This window comes from Arachis ipaensis, chromosome B9, assembly GCF_059453495.1.
Source record: "Arachis ipaensis isolate K30076 ecotype BB chromosome B9, ASM5945349v1, whole genome shotgun sequence".
Classification (NCBI taxonomy): domain Eukaryota; kingdom Viridiplantae; phylum Streptophyta; class Magnoliopsida; order Fabales; family Fabaceae; genus Arachis; species Arachis ipaensis.
In genome coordinates this window covers 136609122-136617754 of record NC_142444.1, presented here as the reverse complement: position 1 = coordinate 136617754, position 8633 = coordinate 136609122, and the positions used below count along the sequence as shown (strand labels likewise).

The 8633-nt window shown below is 37.4% G+C and overlaps 1 non-coding gene across 1 annotated transcript; it reads right to left on the bottom strand.

Annotated features, from left to right (window-relative positions):
* Positions 1 to 973: 973 nt before the first annotated feature.
* Positions 974 to 1081, bottom strand: LOC148546480 (small nucleolar RNA R71). Its single transcript, XR_015901864.1, has one exon. It is a non-coding gene; the product is annotated as a small nucleolar RNA R71 (small nucleolar RNA).
* Positions 1082 to 8633: the final 7552 nt, after the last annotated feature.

Here is an 8633-nt window from a genome sequence, read left to right as displayed (position 1 = left end):
AAAATTGATTATCAAAATTTGTTTCAACTAACTAATTAACTTTTTGTTTGTTTCTTATCTCTTTCAAAACTACCTAACTAACTATCCCTCTCTAATTTTCGAAAATACCTCCCTCTTTTTTCAAAAATTCTTTTTAATTAATTAATTGTTTAAATTTTAATTTTAATTTTAATTCTCCTTTAATTTTCGAAAATCACTAACTCTTTTTCAAAAATTATTTTCGAAAACTTCTCTCTCTCATCTTCTTCTATTTATTTAGTTACTTACTAACACTTCTCTTCATCTCATATCTCTGCTCTCCTCACCCTTGTGTTTGGATTTTCCTCCCTTCTCTTTCTTTACATTACATTCTTTTCTTCTCCTACTCACACAAAGGAATCTCTATACTGTGACATAGAGGATTCCATATTTTCTTTGTTATTCCCTTCTTTGTCATATGAGCAGGAGCAAGGACAAGAACATTCTTGTTGAAGCAGATCCTGAACCTGAAAGGACTCTGAAAAGGAAACTAAGAGAAATTAAAATACAACAATCCAGAGACAACCTTACAGGAATTTTCAAACAGGAAGAGGAGATGGCAGCCGAAAATAATAATAATAATGCAAGGAGGATGCTTGGTGACTTTACTACACCAAATTCTAACTTACATGGAAGAAGCATCTCCATCCCTACCATTGGAGCAAACAATTTTGAGCTTAAGCCTCAATTAGTTTCTCTGATGCGACAAAACTGCAAGTTTCATGGACTTCAATCTGAAGATCCTTTTCATTTCTTAACTGAATTCTTGCAGATATGTGATACTGTTAAGACTAATGGAGTATATCCTAAAGTCTACAGGCTCATGCTTTTCCCGTTTGCTGTAAGAGACAGAGCTAGAATATGGTTGGACTCTCAACCCAAAGATAGCCTGAACTCTTGGGATAAGCTGGTCAAGGCTTTCTTAGCCAAGTTCTTTCCTCCTCAAAAGCTGAGTAAGCTTAGAGTGGATGTTCAAACCTTCAGACAGAAAGAAGGTGAATCCCTCTATGAAGCTTGGGAGAGATACAAGGAACTGACCAAAAAGTGTCCTTCTGACATGCTTTCAGAATGGACCATCCTGGATATATTCTATGATGGTCTGTCTGAATTAGCTAAGATGTCATTGGATACTTCTGTAGGTGGATCCATTCAAAAAACGCCTGCAGAAGCTCAAGAACTCATTGACATGGTTGCTAACAACCAGTTTATGTATACTTTTAAGAGGAATCCTGTGAGTAATGGGATGCCTCAAAAGAAGGGAGTTCTTGAAATTGATACTCTGAATGCCATATTGGCCCAGAATAAAATATTGACTCAGCAAGTCAATATGATTTCTCAGAGTCTGAATGGAATGCAAGCTGCATCCAACAGTACTCAAGAGGCATCTTCTGAAGAAGAGGCTTATGATCCTGAGAACCCTGCAATAGCAGAGGTAAATTACATGGGTGAACCCTATGAAAATACCTATAACCCCTCATGGAGAAATCACCCAAATTTCTCATGGAAGGATCAATAAAAGCCTCAACAAGGCTTTAATAATGGTGGAAGAAACAGGTTTAACAATAGTAAACCTTTTCCATCATCCACTCAGCAACAGACAGAGAATTTTGAGCAGAATCCATCTAGCTTAGCAAGTTTAGTCTCTGATCTATCTAAGGCCACTGTGAGTTTTATGAATGAAACAAGGTCTTCCATTAGAAATTTGGAAGCACAAGTGGGCCAGCTGAGTAAGAAGATCACTGAAACTCCTCCTAGTACTCTCCCAAGCAATACAGAAGAAAATCCAAAAGGAGAGTGCAAGGCCATTGATATAACCATCATGGCTGAATCCAAGGAGGAAGGGGAGGACGTGAATCCCAAAGAGGAAGACCTCCTGGGACGCCCAGTGATCAACAAGGAGTTTCCCTCTGAGGAACCAAAGGAATCTGAGGCTCATCTAAAGACCATAGAGATTCCATTAAACCTCCTTATGCCATTCATGAGCTCTGAAGAGTATTCTTCTTTTGAAGAGAATGAGGATATTACTGAAGAGCAAGTTGCCAAGTTCCTTGGTGCAATCATGAAGCTGAATGCCAATTTATTTGGTAAAGAAACTTGGGGAGATGAACCTCCCCTGTTTACCATTGAACTAAATGCATTGGATCAACTGAGATTGCCTCAGAAGAAACAAGATCCTGGAAAGTTCCTAATACCTTGTACCATAGACACCATAACCTTTGAGAAGGCTCTATGTGACCTTGGGTCAGGAATAAACCTCATGCCACTCTCTGTAATGGAGAAACTGGGAATCTTTGAGGTACAAGCTGCTAAAATCTCATTAGAGATGGCAGACAACTCAAGAAAAGAGGCTTATGGACAAGTAGAGGACGTGTTAGTAAAGGTTGAAGGCCTTTACATCCCTGCTGATTTCATAATCCTAGATACTGGGAAGGATGAGGAAGAATCCATCATCCTTGGAAGACCCTTCCTAGCCACAGCAAGAGCTGTAATTGATGTTGACAGAGGTGAACTAGTCCTTCAATTGAATGAGGACTCCCTTGTGTTTAAAACTCAAGGACATCCTTCTATAAACATGGAAAAGAGGCACAGTAAGCTTCTCTCAGTACAGAGTCATAAAGAGCCCCTACAATCAAACTCTAAGTTTGGTGTTGGGAAGTCTCAACAATGTTCTGAACATCTGTGAGGCTCCATGAGAGCCCACTGTCAAGCTATTGACATTAAAGAAGCGCTTGTTGGGAGGCAACCCAATTTTTATTTATCTAATTTTATTTTATTGTTATTTCATGTTTTATTAGGTTCATGATCATGTGGAGTCACAAAATAAATAGAAAAATCAAAAAGAGAATAAAAAACAACAGAAGAAAAATCACACCCTGGAGGAAGGACTTACTGGCGTTTAAACGCCAGTAAGGAGCATCTGGCTGGCGTTCAACGCCAGAACAGAGCATGGAGCTGGCGCTGAACGCCAGAAACAAGCATGGAGCTGGCGTTCAACGCCAGAAACATGCTACATCTGGGCGTTGAACGCCCAGAACAAGCATCAATTCGGCGTTTAAACGCTAGAATTGCATGCAAAGGTGTTTTACATGCCTAATTGGTGCAGGGATGCAAATCCTTGACACCTCAGGATCTGTGGATCCCACAGGATCCCCACATACCTCCACTCACCTTACCTCCTCATAATCCTATATCACCCTTTCCCAAGAACCCTTTACCACTCACATCCATTACTCCCCTAAAACCATCATACAACCCACCTACACCCACCCACTCAAATTCAAACCATCAACTCACCTCCATCTCTTCTTCTTCTTCTTCTTCTATTCTTTCTTCTTTTGCTCGAGGGCGAGCAACATTCTAATTTTGGTGTGGTAAAAGCATAGCTTTTTTTTTGTTTTTCTATAACCATTGATGGCACCTAAGGCCAGAAAAACCTCTAGAAAGAGGAAAGGGAACACAAAAGCTTCCACCTCTGAGTCATGGGAAATGGAAAGATTCATCTCCAAAGCCCATCAAGACCACTTCTATGATGTTGTGGCCAAGAAGAAGGTGATCCCCGAGGTCCCTTTCAAACTCAAGAGAAATGAGTATTTGGAAATCCGACATGAAATCCAAAGAAGAGGTTGGGAAGTTCTAACAAACCCCATCCAACAAGTCAAAATTCTAATGGTTCAAGAGTTCTATGCTAATGCATGGATCGCTAGGAACCATGATCAAAGTAAGAACCCGAACCCAAAGAATTATCTCACCATGGTTCAGGGGAAATACTTAGATTTTAGTCCGAAAAATGTGAGGTTGGCGTTTAACTTGCCTATGATGCAAGGAGATGCACGTCCCTACACAAGGAGGTCAACTTTGATCAAAGGTTGGACCAAGTCCTCATGGACATATGTGTGGAAGGAGCTCAATGGAAGATTGACTCAAAAGGTAAATCGGTTCAACTTAGAAGACTGGACCTCAAGCCTGTGGCTAGAGGATGGTTGGAGTTCATCCAACGCTCCATCATTCCCACCAGCAACCGATCTGAAGTTACTGTGGATCGAGCCATCATGATTCATAGCATCATGATTGGAGAGGAAGTATAAGTTCATGAAGTCATCTCCCTTGAACTCTACAAAATAGCCGAAAAGCCCTCCCCCTTGGCAAGGCTAGCTTTCCCTCATCTTATTTGCCATCTATGTTACTCAGCTGGAGCTTTCATAGAAGGAGACATTCCCATTGAGGAAGAGAAGCCCATCACTAAGAAAAGGATGGAGCAAACAAGAGAGCCCACTCATGGAGCTCAAGAAAAACGTGAGGAAGCTCATCATCAAGAAATTCCTGAGATACCTCAAGGGATGCACTTTTCTCCACAGAATTTTTGGGAGCAAATCAACACCTCCCTAGGAGAACTAAGTTCCAACATGGGACAACTAAGGGTGAAACATCAAGAGCACTCCATCATACTCCATGAAATTAGAGAAGATCAAAGAGCTATGAGGGAGGAGCAACAAAGACAAGGAAGAGACATAGAAGAGCTCAAGGACATCATTGGTTCCTCAAGAAGAAAACGCCACCATCACTAAGGTGGACTCATTCCTTGTTCTTAAATTTTCTATTTTTCGTTTTCTTATGTTAAATGTTTATCTATGTTTGTGTCTTTATTACATGATCATTAGTGTCTAAGTGTCTATGCCTTAAAGTAGTGAATATGGATCCATCACCTCTCTTAAATGGAAAAATGTTTTAATTACAAAAGAACAAGAAGTACATGAGTTTCGAATTTATCCTTGAACTTAGTTTAATTATTTTGATGTGGAGACAATACTTTTTGTTTTCTGAATGAATGCTTGAACAGTGCATATGTCTTTCGAAGTTGGTGTTTTAGAATATTAAATATGTTGGCTCTTGAAAGAATGATGAACAGGAGACATGTTATTTGATAATCTGAAAAATCATAAAAATGATTCTTGAAGCAAGAAAAAGCAGTGAATACAAAAGCTTGTAGAAAAAAAAGAAAAAAAATGGCGAAAAAAATAGAAAAAAAAAAAGCAAGCAGAAAAAGCCAATAACCCTTAAAACCAAAAGGCAAGGGTAAATAAAAAGGATCCCAAGGCTTTGAGCATCAGTGGATAGGAGGGCCTAAAGGAATAAAATCCCGGCCTAAGCGGCTAAACCAAGCTGTCCCTAACCATGTGCTTGTGGCGTGAAGGTGTCAAGTGAAAACTTAAGACTGAGCGGTTAAAGTCAAGGTCCAAAGCAAAAAAAGAGTGTGCTTAAGAACCTTGGATACCTCTAATTGGGGACTTTAGCAAAGCTGAGTCACAATCTGAAAAGGTTCACCCAGTTATGTGTTTGTGGCATTTATGTATCCGGTGGTAATATTGGAAAACAAAGTGCTTAGGGCCACGACCAAGACTCATAAAGTAGCTGTGTTCAAGAATCAACATACTGAACTAGGAGAATCAATAACACTATCTGAACTCTGAGTTCCTATAGATGCCAATCATTCTGAACCTCAATGGATAAAGTGAGATGCCAAAACTATTCAAGAGGCAAAAAGCTACAAGTCCCGCTCATCTGATTGGAGCTATGTTTCATTGATAGTTTGGAATTTATAGTATATTCTCTTCTTTTTATCCTATTTGATTTTCAGTTGCTTGAGGACAAGCAACAATTTAAGTTTGGAGTTGTCATGAGCGGATAATTTATACGCTTTTTGGCATTATTTTTAGTATGTTTTTAGTAGGATCTAGTTACTTTTAGGGATGTTTTTATTAGTTTTTATGTTAAATTCACATTTCTGGACTTTACTATGAGTTTGTGTGTTTTCTGTGATTTCAGGTATTTTCTGGCTGAAATTGAGGGACTTGAGCAAAAATCAGATTCAGAGGTAGAAGAAGGACTGCTGATGTTGTTGGATTCTGATCTCCCTGCACTCAAAGTGGATTTTCTGGAGCTACAGAACTCAAAATGGCGCGTTTCTAATTGCGTTGGAAAGTAGACATCCAGGGCTTTCCAGCAATATATAATAGTCCATACTTTGGCCGAGTTTAGATGACGCAAAAGGGTGTTGAACGCCAGTTCTATGCTGCAGTCTGGAGTTAAACGCCAGAAACACGTCACAAACCAGAGTTGAACGCCAGAAACACGTTACAAACTGGCGTTCAACTCCAAGAATGACCTCTCCACGTGTAAACTTCAAGCTCAGCCCAAGCACACACCAAGTGGGCCCCGAAAGTGGATTTATGCATCAATTACTTACTTCTGTAAACCCTAGTAACTAGTTTAGTATAAATAGGACTTTTTACTATTGTATAAGGGGGATCTTTGATCAGTTTTATGCTATCTTAGACTTTCATGGGGGCTGGCCATTCGGCCATGCCTGGACCATTATCACTTATGTATTTTCAAACGGTAGAGTTTCTGCACTCCATAGATTAAGGTGTGGAGCTCTGCTGTTCCTCATGATTTAATGCAAAGTACTACTATTTTCTATTCAATTCAACTTATTCCGCTTCTAAGATATCCATTTGCACCCAAGAACATGATGAATGTGATGATTATGTGACGCTCATCATCATTCTCACTTATGAACGCGTGCCTGACAAACACTTCCGTTCTACTTGCAACCAAGCTAGAATGAATATCTCTTAGATATCTAATACAGGGGACTGAGTCCGAGTTATTAGTATCTTCGTGGTATAAGTTAGAACCATGGATGGCCATTCCTGAGATCCGGAAAGTCTAAACCTTGTCTGTGGTATTCCGAGTAGGATCTGGGAAGGGATGGTTGTGACGAACTTTAAACTCGCGAGTGCTGGGCGTAGTGACAGACGCAAAAGGATAGTAAATCCTATTCCAGTATGATCGAGAACTTCCAGATGATTAGCCATGCCGTGACAGAGCATTTGGACCATTTTCACAGAGAGGATGGGATGTAGCCATTGACAACGGTGATGCCCTTACAGAAAGCTTGCCATGGAAAGGAGTAAGACTGATTGGATGAAGACAGCGGGAAAGCAGAGATTCAGAGGAACGAAAGCATCTCTATACGCTTATCTGAAATTCTCACCAATGAATTACATAAGTATTTCTATCTTTATTTTCTGTTTATTTATTATTATTATTCGAAAACTCCATAACCATTTGATATCCGCCTGACTGAGATTAACAAGATGACCATAGCTTGCTTCATACCAACAATCTCCGTAGGATCGACCTTACTCACGTAAGGTTTTATTACTTGGACGACCCAGTGCACTTGCTGGTTAATTGTGCGAAGTTGTGAAGTTATGTTTGGACCATCGTATTGTGCCCCAGTTATTGGCGCCATTGCTAGGGAGAGAACGAACAACAAATTTTACAACATGAGTAACAATTTTGCATACCAGAAAGAACCTACACAATAGGAATTAATTTTAGCATATAAGCATGCTAAACAAATTAAATTATAAAAACACAAATTAAAATTAAAATTTACATATACAAATAAAAAGACAAATTAAAAATTAATATTTTAATTGGTATATATATGTTTACATAATTTTAGTTGACATACAATTACTTATTAAATATTTATTATATATAAAGCTAAAAATTTTTGGGATAATTTAGCTATATTTTGAGATGATCAATTAGATCTTTATTTTTAAATAGTTAATTTTTAATATTAATTACTATTAGAAGTGGTATATATTTTATGGTTGAAAATTATAGCTAATAGTACATTATGAATAATATTTTCTATTACTGATAAAAGGGTCAAAATAATTAAAAAAATAAATAAAAAAATTGGATAATTAATTTTTTGTTTAAAATATTTTATTATTACATAAATATTAAGTATAAAAGTAAAGCAAATGTGTAAAGTAAATCTAAAACCTATTAGTAAGTCAATAAACACAAGATATTTAAGAGAAAAGTGGACTATATATTAACAATTTTAATAAGTTCTTGAAATATTAAAGCATGATGAATAACATAAAGGTTTAATTATTCTGTTGATTCCTATAGTTTTGCAAAATTTTTAATTAGGTTTCCGTACTTTTTTTTTCAATTGAGTTCTTGTACCAATTTTTTTTAATTGGGTCCCTATATTTTTTTTTCTTTTATTTGAGTTCCTGTACCAATTTTTTTTTAAATTGGGTCCCTATACAATTAAACCAATTACTGTTAAGAGCGACCTAATCGAAAAAAATTTGGTATAGGGACCCAATGAAAAGGAAAAAAAGTTTATGGACCTAATTAAAAATTTTGCGGAACTATAGAAACCAATAAAATAATTAAACCTAAAATAAATCAAATATAACACAATTAACAGAGAGAAAAAGATAAAGGAATTGCAAATTGAAAATTTTATTTTGGTTTAGTCACTTCAATAGGAATGGCAATGGATTTCCATAAGATGGGAACATGTCTACTACTCTCCATTACCTGTCCCCGTCCCCGCCCCTGCCTTGTCCCGCCACGGTAATGAGAATCCCATATCTGTCGGCAATTTGGGTACACACGAATATTCCCGAATTTTTAAAATAAAATGAAAAATTGAAAAAAAAAAACACAGAAAAATTAAAAAAATAAAAAAATCCTTAATTATGGTTACAAATATAACTACGAGTCTTCAAAAGACTTAA